At 52.6% G+C, this 15,247-nt stretch overlaps 1 protein-coding gene across 3 annotated transcripts in view; it reads right to left on the reverse strand.

The window, feature by feature from the left end:
* The window catches only part of Tent4a (terminal nucleotidyltransferase 4A), a 35,170-nt gene extending 21,080 nt beyond the window's left edge, over positions 1 to 14,090 (reverse strand). For 2 of the 3 annotated variants that reach the window (XM_035440647.1, XM_035440648.1), the window contains exon 1: positions 13,600 to 14,090. The gene's annotated coding sequence lies outside the window, so the exon portion shown is untranslated. The remainder of the gene's footprint in view (positions 1 to 13,599) is intronic. The other variant, XM_035440649.1, reaches the window with a different exon arrangement.
* Positions 14,091 to 15,247: the final 1,157 nt, after the last annotated feature.

Consider the following 15,247-nt stretch of genomic DNA (forward strand, 5'->3'; position numbering starts at 1 on the left):
GAGAGACACAAACAGGGGGAGGGATGACAGCTATACTACAGAGGTGAGTGAGGGCGTTGCCTCAGGAAGCTAAGGAGAGAAGGAAGGTTTCTCTGTGTAGCAGCTACTCCCTGGGGGCACCAAGGGATGCTAGGGTTAAAGTGTTGCTGTGATAAAACACTCTGACAGAGCAAAGAGTTCATGAGGCTGCACTTCCAGGTCACAGTATCGCTAAGGGACATCACAGCCTGAGGGAATGGTGCTTGTAAGTTGTTCACTCAGGTTCATACTCAGCTATATTCCAGGGCCACCTGCCAAGGGGATGGCTTGTCCACAGTGGGTACCTCTCCTACAAAAGTAACATGGAGACATCTTCCACCTGCATGCCCACAGGCTAACCTGATGGGACAATTCCCCAACTGAGATTCCCGTATCAGGAGACTCTGTCAAGTTGACAGTTAAAGCAAAGTACAACAGGTTAATCCAACTAGTATAGACAATAGAGGCAACAGGTTAATACCAACTAGTATACATAAGAGAGGCAAGGGAGAGCTCTGCAGCTTTGTGATCAATGTTGTCAGCCTGGACTTTGAACAGACAAATGTCCAAGAACCTTCCCAAGCCTAACCGAGGGGTCACGAGAGATGACCATGTGCACTTGGTGATTCAAGACTGTTGCTTGCCCAGGCAGAGCAAAACCTAAGACACTGCAAAAGCCCAGGAACCACTTGGCAGGCTTCTTTCTTTCTCAAAAGGTAGAGCAAGAGCTTAGCTTCTACAGTAGGTACACCATGGAGAATGTGTTTAACCAGATAATCTGCCAGGGTGGCAGAGCCGCCATGGCTGTAGCCCCTCAGTCTCCACAGACAAGTCTGGTGACCCCTGGGCCAGATGAACCCAGCTCCAGAACTTAGCACTGAGCATACTGAAGTCAAATCAGAGTGGGACTGGCACTAAGCATGATGACTGGACATTCTGCACTGAATTTAAGGGACAAACCTCAGTTCCCCTTCATGTCATGGTTTAATGGAGCAAACACAGAAACAGGCACCCACCTTGCTTAGAAATACCACCTCAGAGCAACCCTTCCACCCAAGGGGGTATAAGTATACGATTTCCAATGACTTAGAAAACAAACAACATACAATTATGATGGTAAGGAATGCTTAACAAGAACTAGACTGTAACAAACAAGTACAGAATGACACATTTGTTACAAGAGTAAAGCTACTATAAAATAGAAACACACACTTGGGTCAACAGTAAGGAAATGAAGGGTAGTTTCTTTTGGTAGCCTTTTAAATTTTCTTCAGTAGGTTCCTTCTTTTATAATCCTGATCCCCAAAACACTAACAGAACCCTAGCTTTACCACTCTTGCCAGTGGCACACCAAAGTCAAGCAGAAGGCACCCACCCTTAGGCCTGCATCTCCATCAGCACCTACCTCATAGCTTCTACCTTAAAGCTAGCCTGGTGTGTTTCTCTCTGGCTGGGAATACACGTTTTGCAGGTGCTTTGGACTTGGTTCTTCTCAGGTCTCTACTATAGGAAGTCATTCCGGATGGTCCCCACCCCACCTACCCCAGCCAGAGTCCCTGAAGACATGTCCCACAATTCCATGCACTCAAAACAGAGCTGAGTTGTAAACGACTGATCAGACTCCCCCCCCCCCCCAACAGCCCCGCTGCCCAGCCTCCTTAGAGGCACAAGACCAGAAACTGCAGACTAGCTCTGCAGATGCATTCAGACTTGGGGAAAGAAATGTCACAGCTGTCCAAGAGTGCTGCTGAGGCCTCTCCTTCGTGACACTGGTCACTCACTGAGTAGTGTCCTGGCATCACTATCACCCACTCTGCACACAGCCCCATGGCCCTAGCCAAGACACAAGATGACAAAAAAGATCCTTGTGAGAAAAAGGGGATCCTATCAGAGTGGAAAATTACCAAAAATACAGAAAAGGCAGGAATTAAGAGAGAGGGGAGGAAAATATCCCAAGAGGACCAATGGTTTCTGCCAACATTCAGCACAGGCAGCAGAAGTGACCTGTGCTCCAGTTATTCACTGAGGATCTACTGTATGGAAGTATGCTCCAGTTATTCACTGAGGACCTACTGTGTGGCAGTGTGCTCCAGTTATTCATCAAGGACCCACTGTGTGGCAGTGTGCTCCAGTTATTCACCAAGGACCCACTGTGTGGCAGGTACTGCAGACCAGTGAGCAAGACAGGACAAAACAAGGCACTTGCCCTCACTCTGCTCTACTGGAAGGGGTATCTTTGTGCAGAGGGGAAATGAAGCAAAAGAGCAACCAAGAAGCACAAGCTGGTGCTGCGTGGCTCAGGATGAGTTGGCAGGGTCCACTGTCCAAGGAGCTGGAGCTAAGGCTGAGCTGGAAGGGGAAGCAGCAGCTGGATGGAACCACAGGCCCAGGCAGGGAAACCCTGGGGAGGAAGAGCATCCCTACAGGGCAGACAGCATGCTGGAGCCTAGGAGCTCTCTCTGTCCCCAGGGGCTGATTGTAAACAAGAGGCCATCAGGCCTTCTAGGAAGTCCAGGGATAAGCCAAGAGCACTGAGTCCTGGAAAGCTGAAACAATTCAAAACAGAGTCCAGGTCCCATCAAGACAGCACCCCAGCTCAGTCTGTACCTCTGCTGCCCAGTGTCTGGTACCAGAGGACACAGAATGGTCACCCTCGAGGCTCCCCAGCTCAGTCTGCACCTCTGCTGCCCAGTGTCTGGTACCAGCAAGCCACAGAATGGTCATCCTCGAGGCACAGACAGACTTTCAGAACTGCAGACCGATTAGTAGTGGGGGCTGCTCCCATAGGAACATATTCACATCAAGTCAAGAATTAAGACGAGCAGTTGGGGGAAAATAGGCTGTGTGCAGGTAGGGAAAGAGGTAACATAAGGACTCAGCGTACCAGAGGGGAAAAATTAAAGACACAGAGAAAAGCTACCTCACTTCCAGCTCCACAGAAAAACCAGACAGAACATGTCACTAATATAGGGGAAAGTCTGGGGTTACAAAAAGGCATCCAAGGATGGGCAAGACATCCAAGGATGGGCAAGACTCTGCCACCCCAGGAAGAAAAGGCAGCAACATAGGAGCAAGGACACAACAGAGCCTCTCCCTACTCTGCCTGCAGTACACAGCATCTGAGTCCAGAGAAATCTGCCTCACAGTGAGGCCTTCTTGGACAGAGAGGTGTCATGCACAGCTAGGCAATTAGAATTTATCTTCAGACCAGAGAAGACAAGCTGCTGCCTGGGAGGACAGATGCTGGGGTGGCAGCAGCCTGAGACAGAAAGCCAGCCAAGGGACCCTTCAAGCAGTGCAGCCCTTATCCACTCTTCAAAAACATGCCATCTAGTCCCTACCCAAAAAAGGTGCTGGCAGCGGCTGCTGTGCAGTGTGAAGAACCGCCACACCATATCACAGGCAAAAACCACAGACACAGGGTCAGAGCAGGGTAACCCAGAACCCCGCCAGAAGACATGGATGCCTCGGGAAGCAAGGCTGATCCAGCCAAGCTATTGAGAACACAGGACAGCAACCTGGAGTCTACCCAGAATCCACACAGGTAGTCCTGGGATGCTGGCTCAGTAAGGACTCAACAAAAGTTAGTGAACATAGCAAGCTCACAGCAATGCCTTGTATGCCGTCAAGAGGTGGGAAGACACAATCCACACAGAGAGCAAATCAGTGTGCTTTGTTAACATCATCCGTTTACATTCTTAGCTTCGGCGGCTGCTCTTAAAAGCTGTGTTTCTATCAGAAACTGCCCGTCTCCTACTGAAGCAAAATAAATAATTCACCAAAGTTTAAATGAAGATGGTTCTGCTGAGTCTGTTATTGATGGCTCCAAGTGTAATGCACAGGATCTCAGGGAATACCACTTACAGCTGTGGTCACCTAATTATCCTAGCGATTTCCGGGTGATGGGACTGAGTTACTTCAAAGCTCCCGCTTTTCAGAAAATGAATCAGCTTTACAAATACATCATTATTTTAAAACTGGTGCCACATATGGTGGCTCAGATTTGCAATCCCAGCAGCTGAGAGGCTGAGGCAGAAGAATGGCCCCAAGTTTGAGATTAGCAATGGCTATCCCCTCTCTTAAAAAAACGGTGACTAAACAGATGGGCATAAATGCTCTGAGAAGTCATCTGTAAACTGGGTAGCCACTCTCTAGCTAGGAGAACACAGCTCCAAGTCCTGTTGAGAGATTTTGTGAGAAGCTTCCCTCACATTCCCCGGGGGCACTCAAAGCCCTGTCCTCAGAAGCCAGGCTAAGAGTCATGGCAGCATCTGGCCTCTCTCCAGGGGAGCCAGAGCCCAGGACTCACAGGTATTGCTCCTGTCCACCTCACATCTCTGTCGGCTCACTCTCTATGCTGCTCCTAGTTAACGAAGTGAGCCAGGAATCTCAGGGCCTGGGCTCCACTGACAGCCTGGCCCTACTAGCTGTGCTACTCTGGGTGGACCCTTTTGCTTAATTCCATGCCTCCTGGAAGCACCGTAAAGGGCAGCAGGAAGCACTGGATAAAGAGATGACAGATGCAGGCCTGGCCCAGGTGTGGGTCAGCAAAGCCAGTAACAATTCTAACTGGCTGGTACAGCAGGCCATGCCAGGTGGGAACAAAGGGAAAGACAGAGGCAGAGCCCATGGCTAAGAAAAGACCTACGCACAGTGTGCTCCCTCCCTCCCAGCTGCAGGCACAACTCCTCACGCATCCCACAAGCTGCTCCCACCAGCCCTACACCATGCTCAAGCCCACTCTGTAGTTAAGAGTGTCATGTCAGCACTGTGACCTTCCTTCTAGCCATCCTGCTTCTGGTGACAGAGTCATGAGCCAACTAGTAGCTGTACTCAGAATTCCCTTGTACTTCCCAGGCCAGGCCAAGCACTCTTTTCACTTCTGGACACCATATCATAGTTGTTTCTCACTTTTTAAAATGCTACTTAAATTTAGAGAAGATGCCTGTGGCCAAAATACTCATTACACATCACCATACCTCTTATCTCTGCCATTTCACCAAATCAAGCTTCTGGCTCTGAATTCAAATACTCCCACGCCCTCTGGAAGGCACGGATGAAGTCCATGGACTCTCCAGGCAAGGAGCCAGTCTGGGCCCAGTTCTACCACTTCCTAGGTGACACTTGGACAAGATCTAAGGGTCTCTCGAAAATTTCTCTCATCCCATTAAAATGAGCTATTGAGGAGGAAGGAGTACAGGATGCCTGCTTCTCCAGTGTAAGTGGAGAGCCTGCAACTCAGCACCCCACAGCTTCTCCACCTTGCCTAGAACTCAACCTCTAAGACAGCCTGGGAAGCAAGATCCAGTCTCTGCCCCCTGCAGCCAAGTACCCACACAAGAGAGGCCACAAGTAGGGTCCGAACTGGCCAGTTCTCATGGGGAAAGGCAATCCTCAGGAGAGTAAAAGGCCCCTCATGAACTTATTGTCAGGTTTGCCTAGAGCCTTCTAAGTCCTTAGGCTGGTGGCAGCTATCTCCCTCATCAACCCCACTGGCCTGCACGCACAAGTGTGGAGCTCTCTGCCAGACCGTGTTAACCCATCTAGACTGTGTTTGTGTCTGTAAAACACAAGGAGGAGAGCTTATTTGTGGCTGTGAACCAGGAAGTCAAGGAGGAAAGTGGAGCAGGGCTCACTAACCTCCAAGAACCTGCACACAGGAACTGCAGGGAGATGCTGACTGGGGAAGCCGAGACTGGGAGGACCTCAAAGGCTGTCAGTGACCGGGTATAAAACACCAGCAGCCCTCAGTCTTCTGAATGCGGGGCTGGAGTTGCTCCACCCCTCAGACTTGCTCCATGTTGCACTCTCCCACTTCATGCTGCTTGAGTCATGAAAATATCAGTCTTTCATAAAAGATTTGCATTGGGAACTCAGAAACATGATTTGTAGAGCTTTCCCCATAGCAACTTGCTGAGCAACACAGTTTTTACTGCTGTTGAGTTTCGATTTATTTCAGCAACTTATTTCAAACAGAACGTAAAGTTGCACAAAGTCAGCACTGTCCAAACAAAGGCCATTTAAACTTTAACTAAAATTAAATAAGGACTTGACTCAGGAGGCTGCTCACTAGCACAGCATCTGCCTGGTAGGCTGGGGGGGGGGGCAGCTTGATCCCCAACTGCACAAAACAAATCAATAAATTAAATTCCACCTGAGTTTTTCTAAGTGCTGGCTAGTACACATGGCCAGTGGCCATTACCCAGGACAGACACAGTATACCCTCCTCTGCATAGGACTCTGTCACCCTGTGCTGCTCTGGCTTCCCAGCCCAATGCTGTGACTTCCCTACAAATCCACTGAACATGGTGTAGGGAGCAGCAAAGAGCTGAGAATATGAGTCATCTCCTGCCACTCTCACATCCACTCTGGTCACAAGATTAAGAACTCATAACCCACCAACCACCAGTTACACCACCACACACACACACAAACACATACTCATTCACTGAGGTGCTGTCTGCAATTAAATATAAGGATTTGAGGTGGGGGCTATCTGCCCAGTGTCAACAGTGTCCTCAGCTGAGCTCACATCCTCCTCTCCTCTCTAAGACTTGGGAGCTTTGGGTCTATAGTTTTGCCTATAAAAAAAAAAAAAAAAAAAAAAAGAGAGGAAGGCTTTTCCTGTTGGCAACAAGAAGCCCATTTGGGTTTCTATTTCCTGAGGATTGGAAAGGGGGAAGGAGCAGCCTTTCTCACACATGCAGACCAGCTCTGAGTTCTCTTTCACTGCTATGAGGTACATGTCACAGGCTCTACTTCTCAGATGGGGAAACTGAGGTGTGGGAAATAGAAATCAGGTGAAACAGCTAGAACCAGACCATTGGAGAAGGACCAAAGCACTGGGTTCTCAAAGCCAACTGCATGCTTCCCAATGTGGGAGACAAATTCAGGTAAAAACAGGAATAATTCAATTTTGGGTTTCCCTTAGCCAACTTCAGCCATTCCCAGGACTAGAACTGGAAGGTTATGCCCAGTGTTGTCCCTCAGGAAACAAACACCGGGAAACCCAGAGTTGTGAGAAGCAGCAACTGTGGAAAGGCAAAGGGATGTCACAAGCCACAAGAGGAAGTCAGCTACTGGAACAAGAGTGTCCCTTTCACCGGGACCCTAACACGTGCTCCTGTCTAGCTGGCCCTGCCTGGGAGCTGGGAAAGGATACGGCTCTGGAGAAACCCACCTGCCTCCAAACTTAGCCAGGTTTTCTAACTTTTCCATCGGTATCAATGTTTTTAAAAGAAAAATGATACAACCGAGCGGGAATGCCTTTCAGATGCAACATGACACTGTTCAACATGTGTTTCATCCTGTATGCTTGTGAATGTTTTTGTCCGGCATTGCAGGCCTTGGCTACCATTCCAGAGATAAACTAAAGCACTGTTTGGCATTTAAAAACACTGCAGAATTCACAGTCAAATCTTTAAAATGCCTAAGACAAACAACTAAAGTTGTCTTCACTTCTGCACACAAAGTCTACTTGTCCTCTGCATTTTTCTTAGTATGTCTTTGGTGCTGGAGTGTGGTCTTGTGGGCAGCAGAAGCTAACTCCACAAAGTATAGGCTGAGGCCTAACTCTACAGGAACTCAACACCCAGATATGGGCTCAGAGGGGACAAGGCAAGAATTGTGAGGGGTATTCCTCCTCTTCCAGGAGGTGGCACATGTTCTGCAACTGAGGCCCGAGGCAAGCCACAATCCCCATCAACCTGCTTGCAGATCGGTGTTGCCCACATCTTACATAAAACAACGATGGGCTACTTTGTAATTATCAGGTGGCAACTTAGGTGAGTCACCAAGACAATTTGACCAGTGCAGGACACCTCATGGCTGGGACTTTTCAGTCATAGTTTCTGTGTGATCACATGGGTCTTCTGTAAACTTTTTTTTTTTTTTTTTTAGTAAGAGACTAAAGAATGATATACATCTGCAAGAGGCACAGAAAGTCACATTGCTCTTGTCATCTCCTAGCCCAACTTCAGGGGTGACAGTCAAGCTGGAGGACAGAACTGGCAATATGCAAGAGTCATTGAATGGGCTGATGTCCAAGCAAAGGACATGGTGTTGGACAACCATGGCCTCCTCTTCCCACAGCAGTGCTGTCTCCCCACTAAACAATGCCTGCATGTGTGGCAGTCAGTGCCCAATGACCAAACCTGTGCTTCTTATGAAATAGTCTGTGAATCACCCATGGCCTGAAGACAGGGTGTCTGGATGGGTCTACCCAGTCACATTAGCCCTTGGAGGGAAGGGGCCTCCTCTAACTGGCAGGAGACATGAGGGTCTTGGGGACTTGAAGATGGAAGGGACCAAAAGCCCAAAATATAGGATGCCCCTAAAAAAGGAGAGAGCCTAAGTGCCACGAGGACAGGAATGTGTTTTTGAATGGGCCCTGGAGACGGACGTGACACCAGTCAGCTGACACTTAGACCCCTGCCTTGTAAAAGCTGAGGAAAACCCACCCAGGCTATCCTAATGCAACTCAAAGAACATGCCTAATGAGGTAATTGTTCCTTTCCTACCTGACCACTGAAGCGTGGCATAGCGCAGAAAAATCAACAGCTCTATGCTACCTGAATCAGTGCACAGGCCAAATGGGGAGAAGATGTGGCTGTCCCACTTGGGCATGTTCACACTAAGCATGTTCACCTCGGGCATCACCTGCCTTCTGGGGCTAGTGTCCCATCCAGCTTTGCTTAAAGGAAAATCAACGTTAATAGCTGGCCAGTCTGGGACCTGGCCTCATCGGAGCAACAATGGCCCATCACAACCTCTGGGGATGGCTCCTGGGAAGGGTGATCACTCCTGCAGCTTTAATTCTGGCAATGTCATCAAAGCAAATCTCTGAACTTTAGTATCTTGGATTACTTTGTAAGAACAACTCTTTTCCTTCACAACCTAAAGATCTGACCCCAAGCCATACCACCTTACCAAGGCACAGCCTCTTACTGTCCAAAGTACACTGGTACCCCTGTTCCCAAAGGCTACTTCTGTACTTATTCTTTAAAGATGATACCCAAGGCCAGGCGGCAGTAGTGCACTCCTTAAACCCCAGCACTCAAGAGACAGAGGCAGGCGGATCTCTGTGAGTCTGAGGCCAGCCTGGTCTACAGAGTGAGTTCCAGGACAGCCAGGGCTGTTACACAGAGAAACCCTGTCTCAAAAAAACAAAACAGCAATAAAAAAAAGATGATATCTAAAAGCTCACATTTATGATCAAAACTATCCAAGACTTTGAAGCACAAGCCTTAAAGTTATGTATTTTTTTTCTTTTAAATGGCTACTTAAGGAGCTAGACAGACAGCCAAGGAGTTAAGAGCACTTACTGCTCTTTCAGAGAACCCAGGTTGCTCCCAACACCCACATCCAGTTAGCCACAATTGCCTGTAAGTACAGTTCCAGGGGAATCCAACAGTCTCTTCTGGCGACTGTGGACACCTGAATGCTTGCACACATGATGCACATAAACTCAGACAGGCACATACACACACACAAAAAAAAGATCAAAAATAAATAAATATATAAAGTAAGAAAAATATAAAAAAGTTTACTTAAGAGTACTTTAAATTAAGCCACAAGCATGTTGCTCCTAAGGTGAAAACAGTACTGCTTTTTCATCCAAAAATCCCAGCAGCAAGACACCTGAACCATCTCTATCTTCCACAGCATGGACACGAAGACACTTTTGTTTAAAAATCACTCAAGGCTTCTGTTTTTATTTTTGTCTCTCCCTTCCCTGTCTATTTCTTTTCACCTTGGTGTTAGGAACAAACCCAGGGCCTCCCCAACCCTAGGGCCTCTCATTTTTCCAAAGGACTGTGCCAGCCTGCTTAATATTCTAATCCAAAAAATAGACTGCCCTTGTCCTGGGTAGCTTTCTCCAGCATTAGCTCTCCAACCTGAGCAAGCCATGGCTCACTAGTGACAGGCACATGGCTCATTGGTTCTCCAGGATGCCCCCCAGCAACCCTAGAAACACCTGTGCAAGCCTTCCTGTGTCCATGTGGAGACTGGCCATGGGAACATGGACAACAGTGAGGCCACTAAACTAGAGAAGTGTTGCACAGGATCTAACACGGCCAGCATGTCTGCGCCGTGTGACTGACCATTCTCACCTCCCCCTTCCACCATGATAATCTCTGTGACAGAAATCATAAAGCATGACCACCGGGCCACTGCCACCTGCAGGAGCCGTGCTTACAACCTCCCACATACCCCCTGATGTTCACAGGGAGATGGAGAAGGAGATACAGGTGACAATGGTGACTACACCTGTGTCCCACAGTGCACCCCATGGGGCCCTCTCCTGTGCCTTCCCTGTGGAGCCACTTGAGGGTGTTCTGAGGAAAAGGCCCACTAATTCTGTCAAAGCAGGCAGGAGCCGTGAAGGAAGAGAGGGAACCTGGCTGCTCCATCGAGCTGAGTCCCTCACAAGAGCACAGCAGACAGGGCATGCCTGGAGTCCTGTGAGCACCACAGCCACAGCCATGCTGTAACTGCCAACACCAGAGGCTTGTCGGGCTTCAGACTGGACAGTGGGAGTCCCATCACCAAGGGCACAGAACATATGAAAAAACTAACCATGGTGAAGAGAGTTGCAAGGAAGCTGCACATGATTGCTGCCACTGCAGGCACCCCTGGAAGGGCACAACCTTCACAGAGCCAACTCAGGTCATGGGCTGCAGGTGTATGCCAAGGCCTTCCCATGTCCAACTGCACTCCTGCTGGAAGACACCTGTGAGGATTTGGCTAAATGCATGAGGACCACACTCAACACACTCTCACTTACAGGGCTCTTCTTCACCTTCCCTGAAGCAGCTTCTGAAGCCACTGAGACTGACCACAGCAAAGGATGCAAGTTGTGGGTCAGAGGGGAGCACTGAGGCAGGACCCTGAGAGCCCATCCACACCTGCCCCCATCTCTAGGAGAGAGGTTGTTGTGGAGGGCATGTCTAACGTTACATACACCTCGTCCTAAACAAAGGTCTCCAAGTTCAACTTAACCCTGTGCCCAGGGCACTCTCGCACCAGGACACACCTTCCCTACTCCCCAAGCCCATGCACTAACCCTTTACTCTCTCACCTCCCTCCTTTTCCTCCTCCCAGAGGTGGAAAGTAGGTTGGCAGTCCCAAGAACCCCGGCCAGCAAGCAGTGTCCAAGGGCAGACGCCTCCCAGAGAAGGGATGAATGTTGCAGGTGCCACGTGCCCGCCAGGCAGAGACCAAGCTGGGTTCAGCAGGAGCTGCAGACACTCACCCACCAGAAAAGCACTCGTCCTTTCTTGAGGTCTGCAGTCTCCTCTGAGAGGCACACCCAAGGCTAGAAAGAACACTCAGCAGCCCCTCACTAACTGACCCACACTTAAGCCAACACTTGATTTTAGTGCTGTCTCTTGCTAAGCCATAAAGGCTTGGTGCTGGCCCATACATCACTCTAGACAAGCTGGTAGACTAGACGAGATTCAGGCAGAGGTCTCTTTCTTGCCATCCCAAGGTCAGTTCACATAAGACCAGCCAGCCACATGGAAACAATCGATGGGACCACCTTTTCTCCTAACACACAGGCCTAGCTCTACGGCTGTCCTGGTTCACTTAACTTCTCCCCAGCCCCTCTGAAAGGTCAGTCACAGTGAAAACCAGACAGAGGTACCCTGCTCTCCCAGGCAGGACACGCTATCTAGAAAGCTCCTCCTCCAGGATTCACCATCCAACAAAATCATGACACTTCAGACAGACATGGAAGAGTCACCAGGCACAGAAAAGAGATGTGGGCAGCAACTCCTGGTCCAGCAAGGAGGATCAAGGCCAACATCTTAGCTGGTTCAGAGATCTATATACCACATAGTGCCTAAGGTAAGCAAAGGGGGAGCAGAGGCAGGGTCCAGGGCAAGCTGAGGAACAGAGCCCAAGCACCACTGAGTTCAGGCATTCATCTCTCTTGGAGGTGGGGGAGAGATAGGGGAAGAAGAGGGGAAGGAGGGTCTTCTGGGAGCTGGTAGCACCTCATCCCACTGACAATGCTGACCAATGACACAGACTAGGCCACAGTGACAGAAGACACCAGTCTAGGATTGCTCAGACAGCCTCCACCAGAGCTGATTCCAATATGCTAGAAGTGTGAAGAGACACCCAGGTCCGGGAGACAGCATCTGATCAAGGCCTGGACTTGGGAGAAAGTGTGAGAGGAGCCAAGTATGAACACCTAGGCAACAATGTCCAAGTAGACCAGGAAGAGGCACTCAAAGAAGGGACCAGGTGTGGCGGGATCAACCAGACTATATGTAACCCATCCCAACTCCACCACAGACTCTAGAAACACACCTGGCCCACAGTGGCACCCATACTAACAAAAGCCCAGGAGAACATACAGAGGCTGGGCAGCTTACAAACCACCATCGAGACCACTTCAAGAGCCACCCACAGCTGTCGCTGAGGGGCAGACAACGCTGGTGATGCTTCACTACACAAGGCGAACTGTCAGAGGTCAAGCCCCATCTTACAACAGAGACACCATTTCCATTACAGTTATGTAACAGTCTGGAAACCTCCCTCAGGCCCACAGCCACACACACAATCTGTTCCTTGAACACCTGCCTCGGAAAGTTTTACCACCAAGCACTATGGGGAAATGGCAGAAGAAACTAGGCTTCTCCTGGGTCTGTAGGGCATGCTCAAGACTCCCAACCGGAACCAGGTGAAACAAGTTGTTGCGGGGCGGGCAACTGTTACAATGTAACACACACTCCCTTTAAAGAATATCAGTGTTGCCCCACACACCTCAAAAGGCAACATCCCCCTTCCTAAGTTTCCTTAAAGGAGTCTCGGGGTCCAGCAACCATTGGAGCCAACATAGACAGGGCTGTCAGCAGGTCTAGATACCTGAGAAGGCCTGGGGAGGGGAGAAAGGTGGGGAGCTCGATTCCTTTTAGATCTGCAGGAACTGAGGAAGCCACGCTCACCTCACCAGTCTTAAACGCACAAAGTATAAACGAGTATTCTGTTGCTCAGAAAAGCCAATGGATTGAATGAATGGCTTCACACAAGAGCAGTCTCACCTGGGGCAATTCCAAACCAACACCCCCACCTTCTCGTCACTGGGGACATTAAACCCTTACCTCTGGGATGTGTGGAAATTTTTTAAATGAAAATGACACCTTCCTGTGAGTACACAGGGAAAATTTCTGAGTGCTCTTAGGCAGCTTTCTAGAATCCCCAGGTGATGATGCTCTGTTAATGTCTGCCCAGAATTAAAACGGCACTAGGTAGCCTCAACACACACACACCATCCCACTTCTAAATCTCACCTCATGGCTAAGCTGCATCACTACCCAAAAAGCCTACTGTCTCATAAAGGGAAGGGGAAAAAAAAATCACCTTCAACCCGACTCCACTCAAATACTCGATTTAACTTACAGCAAAGAACAAGCTCGCTCCCCTGGCTTCCCTGCCCTGGAGGGTCGGAAGCAGAGAATGGCTTTCCCGTCTATCCCCAGGCCTCCATCCCGAACTGTCAATGCCGGGCCTGCCAGGTCTCGTCCTAACGGAGATTTTTTTTTTTTTTTACGTGCCCACGGGCGCACTCACCCCTGGATGCCCGGGCTGTACGAGCGGCTCTTCCACGGCGTGCCGGGCCTCGCCGCCTGGGCCCCGGGGCCGCCCCCTCCACTCAGCGTGGCCGCGCGGCTGCCCGACAGCAGGTAGTTGAGGCCGTACGTGCTGGCCTTGTTCTCCCGTTTCCGCCGGCCCGGGTGGAACTGGTGCTGCGGCGGCGAGCCGGCGGGCGTGGGGCCGCGTGGGCCCGGGTGCGCGTGGGCCGCGCCGTCGGCGAAGCTGAAGAAGGTGCGGCCGGCGCTGGCGCGGCTGAGCGAGGCGCTGCTGGAGGACGACGACGACGAGCAGCCGGGGCTCTCGGTGCCGGACTCGGCGTTGGACGAGGACGAGGACGAGGAGGATGAGGAGGACGACAGTGACGGGGACTTGTGCAGGCGCCGCGCGCTTTCCGCCGCGGGCCCGAGCGCGGTCAGCAGAGCCGGAGGCAGCGCGGCGGGGCCGGGCGCAGGCGGCGGGGGCGACGCGGAGGACGCCGGCCCCGGGCTCCTCCTCCTCCTCCTGTTCCTCCTGATGCTGCTGCTGCTGCCGCCGCCGCCGCGCGTCCCGCAGCCCCGGGCGCCGCCGTGTCCAGAGCCGGCGAGTTGAGGCAGAAGTAGGAGGCGAAGCCGGAGCCGCCGCGGCCCACGCCCTGCGAGGTCTCCCAGATCTGCATCCACAGGGCATTGGCCGGCCCCTTCTGCTCGGGCTGGATCCAGGCCACGCGCGGATCCATCCACGCGCCGCCCCCGGCCCCCCCCCGCCCCGCCCCCGCCGCCGCGCCCCGGGCCGGCCGCGCGGGCGAGCGGACGGACGGAGGGACGGACGGACGGACGGAGGGACCGACGGGCCTGAGCCGCGCTCCGGTGGGTGGGGTGCGCGCGAGCGAGCGCAGGCGGGCGGCGCTCGGTGGGGCGCGCGGCGCAGCTGCGGTGCCGGCGGCTCAGGAGGCGCGGGGAGGGCGAGGGGGCCGCGGCGGCGGCGGCGTTGCGTGCGGGCGGCGGGGGAGAGGCCATCGGAGGGGCGGCGACCGGCCGAGGGGGCGGGGCCCAGAGCGCCGGGCCGTCCGTCCGTCCCTCCGTCCGTCCGCGCGGCCGTCAGTCACGGGGCTCCGCGGCGCAGCACGGCGCGGCGGAAAGACGCGGCGACGGCGGCCAGGCGCGGGGAGGGACGGGGGCCGCCGCCTCCGCTCCAATGACGGGCGGGGAGGCGGCGCGCGGGGGCGCGGGCGGAGGCGCGGCCTCCCTCGCGCGGGGCCCCCGGCGCAATGCGCACGCGCGGGGATTTCAAATCCTCACCAGGCAGCGCCGCCTTGGTTACCGCGCCTGCGCGCTGCGCGCTCCTGGGCGGCGGCGGGGAGGCGGAGGCGCGGGTGCCCGCAGACCAGACAGACAGGGCGGGGCCCGAGGGGGCGGCGGTGGGGGGGGGGGACAGCGCCGGGTGGGCGGGGCCGCTCCCAGGCTCTCCGCGCGTGCGCAAAGGGCAGCGAGCGGCCGGGTGGAAGTTTCCGCGCCGGCTGGGAAAACGAAACCGCGTAAGCCGCGGCGGCGGCCCTGGACGAGCGTTGCAGGTGCTGCGGCCGCCGCCCTCCGGACGGACATGTGCTTTCCCGTTCTGTGCAGTCAAGGGACCCGGGCAGAGCCTC

The sequence above is a fragment of the Cricetulus griseus genome, chromosome 2, assembly GCF_003668045.3.
Source record: "Cricetulus griseus strain 17A/GY chromosome 2, alternate assembly CriGri-PICRH-1.0, whole genome shotgun sequence".
Classification (NCBI taxonomy): Eukaryota; Metazoa; Chordata; class Mammalia; order Rodentia; family Cricetidae; genus Cricetulus; species Cricetulus griseus.